An 18,065-nucleotide genomic window follows, 5' to 3' on the forward strand; every position below is an offset into this window, starting at 1 on the left:
AAAAATCATCCCTCATAGCTTTGGAGTTGGGCACACATTGAGTGAAACTATCCTGAATCCCCAAATCTTGCAAAACAAAGGAAAGCAGAGTTTAATGTTTTGATGTTTATCTCTGCTGATGGCAGAAACAGCCAGATTTCGCCTCATTAAAGTGCCAGCTGTGTTCAGCAGAGGAGGGAGTAGGGGAGAGCTTGTCTTGGGATGAAAGCCTGCAGTTTTCATCATGAAGAGACTGCATGATGTTGTGGACGTTTCATTCTCCCTTTCACCCACTTCCCCAAGATCGTGAGCTCTAAGTTGTTGATGACCTTTTCCCTGGCAGTGGAGGGCTAGAGACTTTTTTTTTTTTTTTGGAGACCATTGTGGCAGTTCGTGACTCAGCCAGAGACGAAAAGATTTGAAGGGACATGTTCTCCTCACAGTAAAGACTAAGCACACTCAGTGACCCCTCTCCTCAAACATTTTAGCGGCAAGCCACCGATCACCAATAAAGAGAACACGGGTGTCACTACTGTGGGTGTGCGTGTGTGAGAGAGAGAGAGCTCCAACTGCTATTTTTCTCTCACTCTAAACTTTAAAACCTACATGCTAGTTAGTCTATCCAGTAATAATGATACTTAAACTTAGTTAAACTTCCCTCTCCACTTTACCAGAGCAAAACACAACCACAAAAACGACCAGAAATCGACCACCAATGTCCCGAACCGTTGAGGCTCCTTTGTTAGAGTCAGAGGCCCTCATACAATAGAGACTCGCTTGGAGAACTTAACCTTTGGAGAGTAGATTGCAGCTGTGTTGTTCTACCCTGAAGTGCAAAACAAGCGTCTTCTCAGGTGGCTTAGGATAAGAGAACAAAGACCAGACTGGAGTCAGGGCGCTTCTGCCAACCTCTGCTGCCCTCTCCACGTATGACCTGACAGGTCTGCACTTGCTTGGACCTCGGTTTTCTCTGTAAAATGATGAAGTTGGATGACACCAGTGACTCTCAAGGGCGACTGTGTGTGTGAGTGTGTATTAGAATTCATCTGGGACTTGTTCACACTCTTTTGCCCACTGTACTAGATGATCTGTAAGACTCTCATGCTGACATCCTGTGATTTTCTAAAATGGGTGATGACTGTTTTGTTCTATCTTCTTCAGGATTGCATTGACGTTAAAATGTATTTTTACATTTTTGTTCTAAGAACCATACTTTTAAGCATAATTCCTATTCGGCATTGGTTGTTCTCTTTAGAAATTAGTTTCAAATATATCAATTGTTATTCTAGAAGCTGTTAGTTTTATGGAGTAAGGAATATGCAACCAATCTGATCAATATTCTACAATGACATATATTATAAAGAGCAATTACTTACAATGATAAATATTGGAATTCTATATGAATAGTGCTTTTTGATTTATGCATTTATATATTATTTGTCTCGTATAGTGAGCATGCATTCTTTCTTTAATCAAAGAAAACACAGATACTGTTTTCATATTCACTTTAAAGAATATAGATTCTTTAAATACAAGATTCTTTATATAAGTTTTTTGGTTTTATTTTCACTTTTTATTTTGGTTTTATTTTCACACAATGTGTGTTTTGCTGAACCTTTATTAGAAATTAGATCCCTGTCCTTAAGTTAATACTGACATGGAAAGGTGAAAGATTGATAATGGTGTTTGAAAAACCAGCACCCACAAGTCATGTTTAATCTGCTATCAAAAGAAAACTTTGTGTGGCTAATAAGTAGAGCAGCGATGGATATAGTTCTCCACGTGACAGAGAGACAGCAGATACTTTGATGTGCACTGTCAGAAACAGCTAGCCTGATGATGGCTATTCTTTTTAACTATTCAAATATCAAATGCATTTAGATAAAAGAATAAGAGCTTATCTTCATCAGAAGTTATGTATAATACATAAATTCACTAGAAAGTAAGCATCATGAGGACAGGGCCTTCTTTTGTTCACTGCTGTAAGCGTACAGCCTAGAATATATAATAGATGCACAAAATATTTGTTGAACGAATGGTAAATAAGTGGGCTGTAGAGTGAAACATGCCACTTTTCGTTAATACTAAACACAGCAGTTAGTAAGTTAAAAATCAGGCAAACTCTCTGGGATTCTGGACATTGCCAAACTGCCGGCTTGACATGTTTATTCCCCACCTGAATTGACTGAATGGCTTACTCCTCCATCACATCCCTGGGGCTGCTACGTGTATGGTAATGTGTCATCTTGGTAAGGACCCTACCCACTTGTTCGTGGGTGATAAACATTTACCAGATACACAGAAAAGACTGTTGGTTGCATTTTGTTTTCCATTTCTTTTCTGGGCAGATGATGGGTTAGCACATTGTTTTTGGCGAGAGAGAGTGTGGTCATTTGTTTTTCCTTGACTGAGGCAGTCGTGAGCCAGGATTTAGCCTTGTAGGAAATGCTCAGTGCTCTCTGGTTTTTACAGGCAGGGCTGTAAATCCAAGTTAAAGGGATGCCACTTGGGTTGAGTTTACACAAACATGAAGGAGTGAATTCAGGGAGGGAAACATGATATCCTTGTGGTGCACAATACCCTTTCCTTTATATAATTAGGCACTGGAGACAGCCAAAACGAACAAATACTGGCCTGTGGCAGTTTTGCACTTACATGGCAAATGTAAAAGTGGTAAATATATGTATAAATGTGATAACAACTTTGCTGTCTTAGTTGTTAAGACCTCTCATTGGTAAAGCCTATCTCTTTGGTGCCAAATACCAGGACCACACAAAGGAATTCTTCCCCTTCTCTTTCCCTATGATCTGTCACGGCCCCACTTTGACCTCATTCTGTGATGGCCACTGGTATTAATGGGGAATGAGATAACCACAAGAGCACCACCACCACCCGCAGCATTTATGGAAGAGTTTTTAGCAAGTCTGGGGCCTGCCAAGAACTTTACGTACATTATTTCACTTAACCCTCCCATTCTAAGAAGTAGGCGCTGTATTCTCCCCCACTTTAGAGATGAGGAAAGGCACCTACCTTGTTTAACAGATAAGCTAGAAAAAGTAAATGATTTACGCAAGGTCACTGAATTGATGTTGCTTGTTTTCAGGTTTCTCATTAAAGAGGAAGCAGCTGATAACTTTTTTTTTAATTAAGTATCCCTTAAGGTGTGCATGCATCCTCAGTCATGTTGCTTTGTGACCCCCCCCACACACACACACGCAGACTGTAGCCCACCAAGCTCCTCTGTCCATGGGATTCTCCAGGCAAGAATGCTGGAGTGGGTTGCCATTTCCTCCTCCAGGGAATTTTCCTGAACTAGGGGTCGAACCCACGTCTCCTGCACTGCAGGCAGATTCTTTACTGCTGATCCATCGTGGAAGCCCATCCCTTATGGCAGTGTTCCTCAAATGTAGTCAACCAACAGTATGGTATCACCTGGGAATTTGTTAGAAAAGCAGAATCTCAGGCTGTATCCCAGACCCCCTGAATCAGAATTGGCATTTTAACATGATCTCCATATGATTCAGGTGCACATTCATGTATGAGCAGCACTGCCTTAGGGTTTTGATCTGTTGTATACACAGATTGACATAGGTCCCTGTCCTATGGAGTTACAAAGCCCTTTCATAAACTCTGAACTTGTCCAAAACAGCATTACTCCCTCTTGGATAATGGTGTTACTGGACAAACTTCAAGTCTATTCAGCTCTGAGCAACATTAGGCATGACTTTTATGGTCTCAACTAGCAATGTGATACCATACAAAGGGACCCTGATAATCTCAGAGAGTAAAGGTCTGGGGTATTGTTATTCAAGTGTGTTCTGAGAGCCGAACATCAGAGTCACTGGGATAGATTCCTAGACACTTCTCCAGCTCTGATAAATCTGGGGAGGGGCCTCAGAAGGGAGCATCTTCCTTGTGGTATCATCTTGTGGCTTAAGGAAGACCTAGCAGGGGCAGTGACAAGTATGGGGAACATCATTCCAAAAAGGTGTCCAGCTTTTTCAGCAGTTTGAAAAAATATTTAAATGCAATAGTACAAGATAGAGTATCTCAGATTATCTTCTTCCAGGAAAAAGAGGTATTCTGCCAGCTTCTTCCTTTGAAAGCTAGAGGACGGGGACAAGAGACCCCCTGCTACCCACCTCTGGGAAAAGAGGGGCGGGTCCCCAGCATCACCGCCCAGGAGCAGATGCCAGCACACACCCCTCACTCTTCCCAGTTTGAAAGAATCCTTAGAGCTTCCTCTGCACTGGGGACTCACCGTTCTGGCTTAGAACAGAAATCAAGAGGGGGCTATTGTTGGAGGGGTGGGGAAAGGAAGCCGGGCCGGAAGATTGCAAGGGAGAGGACCGGAATAGCCTCTGGTTGGCTTGGGCCCGGACAAAACGCCTCTGCCTGGATGGAGGTAGTGGCTTCTCCCCCTTAATCGAGCCCCTCTGGCCCTCTTCCACAGGAAGTGTAGGGAGAGAAAGAACTTTGAGTTTTCGGTGCTGTTTTATGGAACACCCACCACAAAAGCCACTACTTGTCTCTTGCTGTTTTTCTAATTCAGGTGGTTTTCTTCCCCATAGCATAGTGGAGCTTCCTCTCCTTCCCTCCACACCTAGTAGCTTTTTCAGTTAAAAAAAAAATGTACAAAGAGGGATCTTTCTTATCCTGAAAAATGTATGAAATGAAAACTTTGAAGGTGCTATAAGGAGCACCATACTTAATCCATCAAGGTGGGGCTTCTGAACTTTTAGAACCTGAACTCTTAGGGTGAAGAACAAGCAAAAAGCTCTACAAGGTTACTTCTCGGTATATCCAGAATCCTAGCCCCTACTGGATTTTTTAAGAGAGCGGGGCAATCGTGGTCTTTCTCAACACTTAGGAGATGGCCAGTACACAATGCAGCAAGCAAGCTGCTGTCTCCTCCCACATGCCCACAGCTCCTCTGCGCCCAGCGTTGTCTACACAACCCCCCGGGGTGGAGAATTCTTATCTGCTGGCTGTAGCCTAGGCCATGAGTCTTAATGAGGATGTTGGAGAAGGAGAGAAGAGCCTAGGTTTTGGAAAAGAAGGTGCAGCTCAGTAATACATCATTTTGGTGTGTCTGCACAAGCTTTAAGTGCTCAGATGTCTCACACTTTACACTAGCTCCTCTTGCTCTTTCGGAGCCTCCTAGGAAAGGAATTGTGGTATCACATACTTGGTGTCTACAGTTAGGAAGGACATTCAGTTGTGAGCAGATCCTACCCCAGAAGGATTAGGATGGAAAATGCCAAGTGTATTTGCCTTCAACCAATGTGGATTTTTTGGGAGACAGTGTTGGTTTACTTAATAATGTGTTATCTCTTCTGTTCATGGCACATGTGCTTTACACACATGTGTATAAACACAGATACATAGAGACTATCCAAAATCACTGGCTCTTATAAAAGGAAACTGTGGATTAACCCCTAATTGTTTATTTGACCAAGAATGTAGTATCTGATTCTCAGTCCCCTGTACTTTCATATAGATTTACTATTGTAATTAAATTTTTCCTAGTGATGATAAAAAAAAAGATCCCTGAATTTTGTTAGCTAGTGGCAGTGGAGGAGAAGAGAGGACTTGTGTTATTGCAAGAAATTCATAGTGTTCCATTAACTTATTGTGTGTCGATTTGAGAATGTTATTAATACAGAAGAGAAAGCTAAACTCTGAGTTAGTGATAGAGGCTTGAATGTGCTCATTGACACATGGACAGAAGGCAAGTGAGTGAACCTAAAAACATATGGAAATTTAATATACGACAAAAATGCATTGCATATCAGAGAGGAAAGTTAGATTATGTAACTAATTGTTGGGACACCTAGAGAGAAAACCAACTTATATCTGTTCTTTATTTCGTAAAATTCAAGCTAGATCAAAGATTTAAAATGTTAAAAATAAAAACATAAAAATAATAGGAAAATGGCAGATTTTTTTTTAAATCTCAAAGTAGGAAAAGTCTTTCTAGTTTTATCTAAAAGCCTTAACACTTGTTATACATTAAAGTTAAAATGCTTCTATAGGGCCCAAATTCAATAAGCAAGATCAAAATAGCAAATAAAAAACTAGGGGGAAAATTCTAAACAAATATATCACAAAGAACTTAATATGACCAGAAAATGGGCAGATGACATGAAACACATTTCATATTAAATGAAATGTAGTTAGTTCTTAAACATGCGAAAAACAAAAGATAATATGTTGTCGTTGCTCAGTTGCTCAGTTGTGTCCGATTCTTTGTGACCCCATGGACTGCAGCACACCGGGCTTTCCTGTCCTTTACTATCTCCCACAGTTTGCTCAAATTCATGTCTACTAAGTCAGTGATGCCATCCAACCATCTCATCTCTGTCGTCCCCTTCTCCTCCTGCCTTCAACCTTTCCCAGCACCAGGGTCTTTTCCAATGAGTCAGTTATTGCATCAGGTGACCAAGGTCTTGGAGCTTTAGCTTCAGCATCAGTTCTTCCAGTGAATATTCAGGGTTGATTTTCTTTAGGATTGACTGGTTTGATCTCCTTGCTGTCCAGGGACTCTCAAGAGTCTTTTATTCATAATAAATAAATGCAAATTAAAACTATGAGATACCATTTTTTACCTACTTGATGAAACAAAAGTTGAGGCCCTTGTTGGCATATTTGTTTCTGTGGATCTGGAGAGTACTGTCATACGTAGATGGTGGAATGGAGAATTAGTAAAACTTCACTGTAGAGAGCAATTTGTGAGTGTCTATAATAATGTAAAAGTGACTCTTCTTAGAAATTATCTTACAAATATACTTAGATGATGTAAAAAGATATACCTACAATGCAAGATTAAAAAATAAGATTAGTATAGCATAATTGTTCATCAATAAGGGATTGGATCAATTAAGTACATATCGATACATAATGAAAATGCTTCTGATTTTAAGTTCCATGTTCTGATAATTTCCTTAAGGATGGTCACTTCACATCCATCTACATTCCTCTTGTCCTTTCCCTGCCAGCATGTCACCGAATGCCATATATAAAGCCACAGCCAGAGGCTATGTTCCTTCTCCTTCAGTTGCCTCTTAATTTATAGTGTCCCTATTCCCTTGGCAACATGTGAAATATGAGTGTCAACCAGGGTGAGTAAACAGTCCTGGAAGCCAGGTATGAGGGCGGGTGGCAAGGCAGTATAGAGGAGTGGTTACAACCCCTGCTCTGGGGGCAGCTACTTGAGATCAAGTCCCTACCCTCTCGCTCGCCAGTAGTGTGATCATGCATAGTTTAATTTTTTCATCTGCATGACAGGTATAAAATAGCACCATCCTCTTAGGGTTTGTTGTGAGGATTAAGAGTGATAATTCATGCAACTGCTTACTCACATTGCCTGCCTCATAGTAATAGTCAATAAATGTTAGCTCTTTTAATTAGTAATCTGAACTTTCCCTCCTACCCACAGGACCTGAAACTCTCTTGGGGGAGGAGGGAAGAGAGGCATCTAAGTTATCAAATTGTGTACTCATTAGCATCATGAACTTGGAATGCTGGGATGATTGAAGGGTTTTTTTTTTTTTTTCAACCCAACAAGAATAAAGGGAGAGGCTGGAGTAATTTCTGCTGCCCCCAAGTCAGTGTCATTGAGGGAAACTTCTTCCAAAATTCTATGCCCTGGAGTCAATTATATCCTGAAAATATGATGAATGCAGGCTGTAAAACTGCAAGATTGTATGTAACATTATGCTGGGAGTTGAGCCAGTTAAGCAGCAAGTTTCAATTTGCATGAAAAATGTGCCTTAAATTACATTTGGATCAAACTATCATTAAATATTAATATTAGGGCCATAGTATAACTTCCTGTCCATGTTAGGCATTTAATAAATATGAGTTGCAGTTTCAAACCAAACCAAACCAGACCAAAATCTTCCATCACTATGATGTGCATATGTCCCTGTTTCCCAGCTTTAGTCTCAGTGCAGCACAGCAAGGGATGAATCTAAACCCAGCCAACCTGTGCGTCTCTGTAACTTCAAGGGTCCCAGCCATGGACAGCAGACCTCTGGCAAAAACAATAAAAAATATCTGATGGCTTTTCCATCAACTGAATTTCCCTTCTGTGTGTAAGGTGATAGTGAACCCTCTCTACGTACATCTTACATATATATAAGGAAAGAGACACAGGAAGAGATTAAACCACAATGATTACTTCCAGACACTTTCTATCTAGACTTTTACCAGATGTACAGACTTGCTATAGGTAGCAGTTTAAGAGTGGAAAACTCATTGCTGCCAGAAGACCTGGATTATTCAAAGTATCTTCCTTTGTATGCCTTATATGTTATTAGATCACATTCTAGAAGCTTCCAGACATAGTTTAGCTTAATGGGTTGCCCTGCTTACTAATTCTTTCATGTGTCTGTTCTCCCTAACTACATTGGAACCATATTTGTCAGAGACTGTTTTTTAACAATTTTTGTACTTCCTCAGACAAGAACCCTCCAAATTCTTGTTGGTCTCATCTTAATCCTCTCTGAGATTCTTTGTAAAAGTTCTTATTATCCCCGCTTTAAAGATGAGTAGACTAAAACTGAGAGATGATGGATGATTCAGCAGAAATCATGCAGCTCTGTGAATCTGCAGGGTCTATGGAGTTATTGCAAGGAGTTAAGGGGTCTCTACTTGGATGTCAAATGTCTACTGTTTGTACACTAACTAATGTTTTGAAAGTATATGTACCTCTGCTTTCAAATATGGTTCTTTATAGCATGGTAATTAATGAAATATAAATTAATGTAAAATGTAAAATTAATGTAAAATTTTTAGTTACTGAATTAAAAATAGCTTTTGGTTATTTTGTATTTTTACTGGGGATTTGCAAAATGAGTTTAGTTAGTTAGTTATGGAATTTATGAAATTTACAAAGGGAATCATGCTGAGAAACCTGGAAACCACTGTCTGTAGACCAAAGCTGGGGTTTTCCAATAAATTATATGGAGGTGCTTTGAATAATCTAGGTCTTCTGGTATAAGTGAAATTTTCCACTCCAGAACTGCTACCTATAGCAAGTTTGTACATTTGATAGAAGTCTAGATAGAAAGTGTCTGGAAGTAGTCATTACTGTTTAATCTCTTCCTTTGTCTAACAACTATCTCCCCAAAGCCTCCTGGTTCCTTCCTTTGTGACCTGTGTGACCTGGAGCAATCTGCTTAACCTATTTGTGTACCAGTTTCCTTACTGGCAAAGTGGGGGAAAGTGTAGAGCCTACCTCAGAGGATGCTGTGAGGTCCCATGAGTTAATACACGTGATAACTTACACATTCTTGCTCCATAAGAAACATTCAGCAAGTGTGGTGGTTGCTGTGGCACCGCTTGGCACTGTTCTTGTCACAGAGTTGGAACCTGATGGACCTTTTTTGGGATGAATTAATGAAAAGTGAAAACGTGGCGCAGGCAGCAAGGGCAATCCAGATCCATATAACTTCTCCTCCACATCTCTTCAGTTACAGGCAGGGTTTTTATGCAGATGCTGCATTTCAGAGTATTCGCTTCAGTGAGCTTGAGATAGAGAGATGATGAGGTTTCTATATCTTCTGGTCCGGTAGCCTTTACAAATCTATCAATTTTATGCATTAGGTTCATCAAAATATGCATTTAATGGATCAGGCAGGAAAAGTCTGGGCTTGGAGCTCATGTCAAGTACAGGCTTTATTCCTCATCAAAAACTATAAGAGGAAACAAGACCAGTAGACCGTCTAGATGGGAGGAGAAAAGCATTGCTTTCTTGCCACAAACCAAAATGCTGAGGATCACAGTTATGAGAGGGTCAAAGGAAGTTAGAATGACCTTTCATAGCAGGCTCAATGTTTATCTAGCTTAAAATTTCACTTCCAGGTCATCCCATGGATAGTTATTTAGCTTTATTCCATAAACAACCTTTGAGCCAGATAGAAAGTTTTTCTGTTTTTCTTTTTTTCAGTGTTTGCAAAATGAGGTGTTGACGGCAGGAAAAAAGAAGCCCTCACTAGACTTTTAAAAATGGGCCACCCTGAGTATCACTGCTGGCTGACATAGTTTTTTCTAACAAAGGTGTCAAGCATATGGGCCAGTGCAGATACAATCGGCTTTTCCAAGTTGGGTGCTTGTCCCAAGGCCAGGCAATAATAATCCTAGCAGCTACTCACCCTTGGCTGTCCCATGTGGGCAAGGCTCTATGCTGGTGCTATGGACACTACATGAATAAAACCCAATTTGAGCTTTCTATATTCACCTCCATCCATTGACCCTATTTCTACTCACTGCTACTGCTACTGCTGCTAAGTTACTTCAGTCGTGTCCAACTCTGTGTGACCCCATAGACAGCAGTCCACCAGGCTTCCCCGTCCATGGGATTCTCCAGGCAAGAACACTGGAGTGGGTTGCCATTTCCTTCTCCAATGCATGAAAGTGAAAAGTGAAAGTGAAGTCGCTCAGTCGTGTCCGACTCTTCACAACCCCATGGACTGCAGCCTACCAGGCTCCTCCGCCCATGGGATTTTCCAAGCAAGAGTACTGGAGTGGGGTGCCATTGTCTTCTCCGTTTCTACTCACTGGGACCACACAAAACAAATCCAGTCCTTCCATGTGTCGGTTCTTCAAAGAATTCAAGTAGAAGGCATCAAATCCCCAGACCTCCACACACCTCCTTCTTGAGACGCTGGTCTCGTCAGCCACCTCAGGAAGGTGGGGTTTTCTGTCTCCCCTCCAGCAGGCCGCACCCCTCTGCATGCTCCCCACTGTGTCTCTGTCTGCAACATTTGATGCAGAAACCCCTCCCCTCCATCCCAATGGTTCGGCCAGTGCATAACCAGGGCTCTCTGAGGCCCATTTCAGGTCTAGAGCAATTGCTTAAATTTTCCCTCAGGAGGTCCAGATGAAAAGGCCTGGAGTAAAAAACAAAGAACTTAGAATGAGAATTATTGATTTGTGTTATCATTTTTCTAAACTTCCAGCCCTAATCTTGTTTCAGGTCCTTCTCCTTCCTCTTTATGACCATGAGAATCTCTTCTTACCAGTGTTGTTAGGAAACCAAAAAATACTAGTATAGTTATTATTTATTGAGTGTTTTGGTTTTGGTTTTTGGTCAGGTGTTTTATACGTCTTATTTTATGAAATCTCAGAATTAACCTTGTGAGGTGGTTTTCTTTCTTGTTTATTTTGCTTCCATATGAGAAACCTGAGCCTCAGAGATTAACTGCTCACAGTTGGTAAATGAAGACATAGAATTCAAACCCCTGGCAGCCTACCTTCCTAGTTTATGCTCCTTCTACCTCACTCAGCCTCTCTGTGACATAGAAGGTTGGAACATTCCTAGCACTCTATCTGACCATACTACATGCTCAGTAAATGTTAGTTTCCCTTTCTCTCTTCATCCTCCCCCTTTCTCTAGTGAATGCAATCCAAAAATGAGGAAGAAGGTTGTGAGCTGACATAAGTATATGCCAGACCCCTGAGGTGGCCATGCAACATGACCCCAACGTGAGGTGCCTTCAGCCGTCTAAGCTCTCCCCATGGGGCTGTGGGCTAGCTCCAAAGGGCCCCATTGACACCTAATAGCCAACTGGTTTAGTATCAAGTGATGTCTAGGGGTTCTTTCTAACCAATTTGCACCTTTTATAGCTTCTTCCTCTTTCTTCTAATAATTCTATTCATTCCCCAAACTCCAGTTAAATTGAAAGTCTCTTCAGAACTACCAGCACTTCAAAGCTGGTCCTGCCTCATTTGGAAATTTGGGTCCATAAAACAGGGTAAGATGTAGACAGAGAGCGTCACCTCAGGGGAGGAAGGAGGCCTCGGGTGGGCTTCTCTTCGGATCCTTCTGCTGTCACTGGGGCCCTTTACGCCCGTTGGAGAGGCTTCTAATGCAGCGCTGCCAGCAGCTATCTGACTCAGGTTCAGTAGTGCTCAACTGGGGACAGTGCATTCCACTACCACCCCTACCCCCAGGCGTCTGGAAGCAGGGAGGGTGCCTTTTGGTTATCACAGTGACCAGGGGGTACTCCTGGCACCCAGTAGTTGGGGGAGGGCAGGGATGTTAGAGTTCTGCAGGGAAGCCTCACGAAACAGCTCCCCTCGAGAAAGTCCGGACTATGACTCTGCCCAGCACAGTGCCTCTCCTTCCACAGATGCTTAATACGAATCTTCTGAAGGAATGTGCCCCTTGGTCACATTTCCTATTTTTCTGCATATCTCATCTCTCACTGAAGGTTCTGAAATAGAGGTTCTTGCTTGCCTCTAATTTCTGGAAGAGACTGCAGAGGTGGAGGTCTTATTCAGCTCTGTCTCATATATACTCCCTTCCTCTTTCCTTCTTCTATTCTCAAGAATTTGAACAGTGTAGAGAACCACAGCCCTAATGAATGCCTTCTAAATGGATCACTTAGATTTACCCTCTGGATAGGTCTCAAAGACTAAATTTACTAGAGTAAATTTAGAAGGAAACTAAATTTACTAGAGTAAATTTAGTAGGAACTTTTCTCTTCCAATGTGGAGTCAAACACCCTAAAAAAGTACAAGGTTGATGATCTAATTCAATGAGTTGTTAATGATTAAGTCTAAGTGAGTTTGAGCAAGCTCTGGGAGTTGGTGATGAACAGGGAAGCCTGGTGTGCTGCAGTCCATGGGGTCACAAAGAGTCAGACATGACTGAGCACCTGAACTGAACTGATTGGACTAAATGAGCAGCAGTGGCCCATTGGCTTCTCCTCTCAGACTCATGAAGTCACAGCCTGGATCAGGCAAAGGAAGGGAGAGACCTCTCAAGAAGCCAGTGAGGAAAAAGCTAAAAGTTTGAGGTCTGACCATCTTCGTCCTTCTCCCCAAAATGTCAGAAAAGCAGGTACTGAGTAGATCAAGGCCCTGACCTTGCTCTAGTACAGATAGCCTGTTACAGAAAAGTCAGAACCAAATCCCTACAAAAGGTCTGTGCCCTTGATGCCAACTCCTTCGCAGCACCATATTGCTTTCAGGTAGAGCATTCTCTGCGGTGGGAAATTTTCAGAGTTCATTGGTTTTACTTTATGGCTGATTTCCTTGATAAGACACACAGAGAGGAGCTTCTCTTCTCATTATGGGAATTCCCAACTCTGCACCTCTCAAGGGCTCTCTCATTTTCTTAAAGGGTATGAGGGGATGCTTTAAGAAGTCTTAAAGTTTATTTTCATTCTTCTCAAACTGGAAACAACCATCTCAGGGCTGCTAAGGAAGAGCTGAGAAGGATCCCACAGCAGAGAAATTTGGTAAGAAAGGAAAGAACTAGCTTTTATCTAGCACTTGCTATGTGCCATGAATATTGCTATTAGGTGTCTGTTTTTAATCTTTCCCCAGATCAATGAAGTAGTGTATTAGTCTGGATAGACTAGGTAATGCTTCAATGACAAGCAAACTCTAAATTGCCATGGCTTAAAAAAGAAAGAAAACAAGGATTTATCTCGCCCTTCCATTACATATTCATTATGTGAGTCAACAATGGCTTTGACCTAGGTCATGTTAACTTTAGGACCTGGGCTGACAGAACAGCTATACTGGAAATGTTTCAGGTTGCTATGGTAGAGGAAAAGAAAATTATGGAAATCGTGGACTGATTCTCAAAGATTCCAGAAGGAAATGACACACGTCACTTGGGCTCACATTTTGTTGACCAAAGCTAGTCACATGGCCATGCCTATATGTAAAGGGAGTAGGGAGGTGCAATCTGACAATGTGCTCAGGAGAAGAGCTAGAAATATTTGATAAATGAGGAGTGATTATCCTGTTGTTATAGCTGAGAAAAGAGAGGCCCAGGGAAGTTAGTAGGTGAGGGAGCGGGGTTCTGTGCCCTTAGCTCTTTACTCTTGTTACATACATGCTGCTGTACCTTTTCTCCAAATGCTGCCGTGAGCTTAAGTATCTTCGGGGCTCGAGGGCATGTACACCTTGGGGCAGACATGTTAAAGCCAAATCCAAGTCATTGTGGCTTAGCCTTTATTTCACATATTTTTATTCTCTTTAAAGGTCTTCAACACGTTCAGTGTGAAATTATTATGTAATAGAAATTTATCTTTGAACACATGTCCCAGATTTTTCTTTTTAATCATAGTCTCAAGTATCATAGGTTTCTTTGCTTACTGCTTTTATTTGTTGAATGATGAGAAAAAGGCCACTTTGCCCTTAGCTTAATAAAGATGCTGCCTGGTGGATATTCAAGATTCAGAGGAAAAGATGCCCCAACTTATCTTCATTACCTTCAAGACAGCCTTAAAAAAAAATTACTTGCTCAAAGGAACAATAAAATAACAGGACCGATTCTACTAGCCCTTAGAAAATCAATCCTGATATTTCATGTCCAGAGAGCTCAGAGGAAGTGCCACGTTATATCAATTCTTGTCAGAGTTTTCTAATCCATGTACTGCTAATGGGAGAGAAAAATCTGGAAAGGAAATCCTAAGTGATCTGCCATAGGTAGAATTTCAGACTTTAGCCTGTCCTAGGTTTTGCATTCTACTCCATAACCTATCCATATTTGTTTGCATTTAAAATGTTTTAAATTACGCACCACTAAAACTGATAAGCCAAAAAGATATTATACAATTTATTCTTTGGTTTTCTCCATCCATAGAAACTTGACTTAAACCCTTCTTAATCCACTAACAACAATATGCTTATCACCTGAGAGTAGGTCCCAGAGGAACAGGGATCAGGATTGGGGTAGAGCTGGTTCCTCCTAAAAGCTAAATTATCCAAGAGCCAGGAGAGAAAAAAAGCGAGGAAGAGGAGGAAGGGTAGGAGTCAGGGAGGAAGGAGAAGAGGAACTGTGAAGTGGTGTCTGGAGACAAGGAGGCATGAGTACAGCCAAGGAAGAACCCCAAATATGGTCTTAAAAAACACAGAAAGCACTCAAGACTAATTTACTGATCACGACAGTTGTTAAATAACTGCATTTTTAAATTGGTTATATTTTCCTTATCCATTAAAAAAAGACAAAGTACTTTGTCCAAAGCACAGCTAGTTGTAGCCTTAGGCAAATTGTTTAACTTTTCTCCGTTCTCAGCCATAAAACAGGAACTCAAATGCTGCTCAGCTTAATGAAGTGTAAAGTTTGCAAAACTCTTTGAAGGCAGAGAGCGCAATTTAAGTATTATGTATTATTAAATAAATGCCTATTTAGGAAAGAAACTCTCCATTAGCATTATGTGTACCCTAACTAGTAGTTAACACCCGGGAGAGCTGGTTGTCAAAGTTTTGATGACAGAAGGGATCCAGGCATCCATCACTTAAAATGGAAAATAAAAGAACAAAGAAAGAAGACCGGGCAGTAAGGAATGGAATGCGCCATTAAGGCATTGGCTTGGTTCAGAGAGAGATTCCCCGAGCTAAAGAAGGCTTCATTTACTGGCATGGAAAAATATGGGGCCAGGAAATTGCTCAGAGGTCTCCTGTCTTTTCCTGTGCACATGGAGATACTCTATGTGCTACTGTTTTGGATCAGAATCTCAGTTTTAGAAATAGCCTGAGTTGTGTCCTTGGAAAGGGAGAGGGCTGTGTGGTATATTTGTGTGCGGTGGGGATGGAGGAGGGGGAGGTGGGAGAACATGGGGAGGAGCTATTTAGATGTTCCCTGGAGCCAGATTGCTTCCTTGGCCCTACACACAGTTACCAGAACTGAGCTGGGACAGTGAGCAGCTGACCTGGGCTTAGGGAACCTCCAAGTCTCTTGAAATAGCTCCAAAGTGGAGCCAAGCTGGCCCTCCTAACACAACAGGCCAGCTCTGTGTGGTCATGCTGGATGGCTGGTTGCAAGTCCACCTGTTTTTCAGGTACATGGACTGAACCTTAGTCTTGGAGTCAACAGACATTTATTTGGCAACAACCTCCTGACAAACACTGTTTTAGGCACTGGGGGTATAACAGGAAACAAAAAACAAACATTCCTGCCCTCATGGAGTCTGCATTCTAGTAGAGAGAATTGGACAATGAGTAAAATAAGTTATATAATTTGTTAGAAGATACGGAGAAAAAATAAAACAAGGAAGGAGAGAGAATAGGGAATGTGGGGTGGAGGGATCAGAATTAGGGTGGCCTCATTGAAAAGGTGATATTGAACAAAAACTGGAAGGAAGCAAAGAGAGAATCATGTAGGTATCCAGAAGAAGAGCTTCTAGGCAAAAAGAGCAGCAGGTGCAAAGGCTGTGAGGTGGGAGAATGCCTGTTGTGTGCAAGAAACAAGCAGAGGCCGTTAGGCTTAGAGTGGAGTAAGAAAGGGAGAGTGCGGTGGGACATGAGGTCAGAGGGGTAACGACATCATGGAGAACCTGCAGGCCCCAGGATGAGCTCAGACTTTAAACCCGAAGATTGTTGGAGAGTTTTAGGCAGGGGAGTGAAAAGATCTGACTTCCATTTAATAGAATCAATTTGACTGTCGTGTTGAGTAGGCCTTGAGGAGCCAAGGGTGAAGGAGGAGAGTTGAGTGGTTCTATTAAAAGGTAATTCTCATCTGTTTCAAAGTAAAGGTCAAAGATCTTGGAAGAAACCTGTGGCTTGGACCATAGTACAGGTAGTAGAGGTGGTTGCATTCTGGATGGACACTGAAAATAGAGCTCATAGAATTTGCTAATCCATAGCTGGGGTGGGGGCTTCCCAGGTGGTGCTAGTGGTAAAGAACCTGCCTGCCAAGGCAGGAGACATAAGAGATATGGGTTCGATCCCTGAGTCAGGAAGATCCCCCGGAAAAGGAAATGGCAACCCACTCCAGTATTCTTGCCTGGAGAATCCCATAGACAGAGGAGCCTGGCAGGCTGCAGTCCATGGGGTCACAAAGAGGTGGACATGACTGAAGTGACTTAATCCTTAGCTGGGGTACTCAGGTGGTCTGTCCAGGAGCATGTTAATGAACTGTGAAGGAACAGTGATGAGGGGTGTTCCCTTTCCACTCTAGTAAAGAAAGAAGAGGCAGGGTTGGTTCTTATTGGTACAACCACCTCACCTTTCTTCCTTTATCCTTCCTGTTAATTGAGGGCCTGTTATGTGCCAGGCACTATAGTGGGATACAATAGTGAGTGTGAGCTAATGGGCTCACCACCATCATGGAGCAAAGAGTTTACAAAGGGAGTTAGACATTAAATGAATAATCACACAAACAAATGAAAATGACTGCTCTGATCTGTGCTGCGTGTTGACATTAGTATACCTGCCCTGGTCAGGAAGTGCTGAGGAAGGGACGCTTTGAGCTGGATCTGAATAAATGGATATCGTTCAGACGACAGAGGGTGGAGGGAGAGCAAGAGTATTACAGGCGATGGGAACTGCATGTGCAGAGGTTCTGAAGGGAGGGGAGTATGATAGGGATGAGGAACTGAGAGAAGACCAATATGAGTAAAATGCAGACAGCGTGGGGAACGTGGGCAAGGTGCTGCTGAAGAAATGGATCAGACCGTGCTGAGCTTGAAGGTCACGTTCAGATTTTGAATTTTATCCTGAAATAAATGGGAAGCACTAGAGGCCTTTGAGGAGGGGAATGACATGGTTGTCTGTGCTCACTGAGAAGCTTACTGCACTGCTACGTGGAGAATGGATTTCCAAGGTGGAGTAAGAACGGTGTGGAAGACCAACAATGAGATCAACGCAGTGGCTCAGGTGAGATCGTGGCTGCCTGGACCAGGCAGTTGCTTGCGGAGGTCACGATGAGGATAAATGTAGAGATCTGAGAGGTATTTGGAAAGTAGAACTTACTTTTAGATCAGTCATGAAGGTTGATGGAAGGATAGTTCAAGAATAAATCCTAGTGCTTTGTTTACAATACTCATACAAGTAGATGTAAGACTCTCTTACTTGTAGGACTCACTAATGTTAGACCAAGCCATGGGAAGTTAAGAGATTTATTGTTCTACAAATATTTAAAAATAAGATTTATTGTTGGATGGTTTGGTTAGCTTCCAGCCTTAGTGCTAAGAGACCAGTGGGATAGATGACCTCTCCCAGGTCTCTCCAGCCACAGGGCCTGGCTGTATAATGAACTGATGGAATCCTGCATTGAAAAGATAATCTCTGAACTAGTGTTGTCCAATAGAAATGTGAGCCAAAAAGAAATTTATATTTTC

General features: G+C 42.0%; 1 protein-coding gene across 2 annotated transcripts in view; it reads left to right on the forward strand.

Moving 5' to 3' along the window:
• Positions 1-18,065, forward strand: part of ZNF366 (zinc finger protein 366) — a 64,691-nt gene that overhangs the window by 2,809 nt on the left and 43,817 nt on the right. The window contains exon 1 of one of the 2 annotated variants that reach the window (XM_061393299.1): positions 1,624-17,601. The exons of the other annotated variant lie outside the window; for it this stretch is intronic. The gene's annotated coding sequence lies outside the window, so the exon portion shown is untranslated. Of the gene's footprint in view, positions 1-1,623; positions 17,602-18,065 lie in introns of those variants that run through there. 2 annotated transcript variants of the gene reach the window in all.

This window comes from Bos javanicus, chromosome 20 (genome assembly GCF_032452875.1).
Source record: "Bos javanicus breed banteng chromosome 20, ARS-OSU_banteng_1.0, whole genome shotgun sequence".
Classification (NCBI taxonomy): Eukaryota; Metazoa; Chordata; class Mammalia; order Artiodactyla; family Bovidae; genus Bos; species Bos javanicus.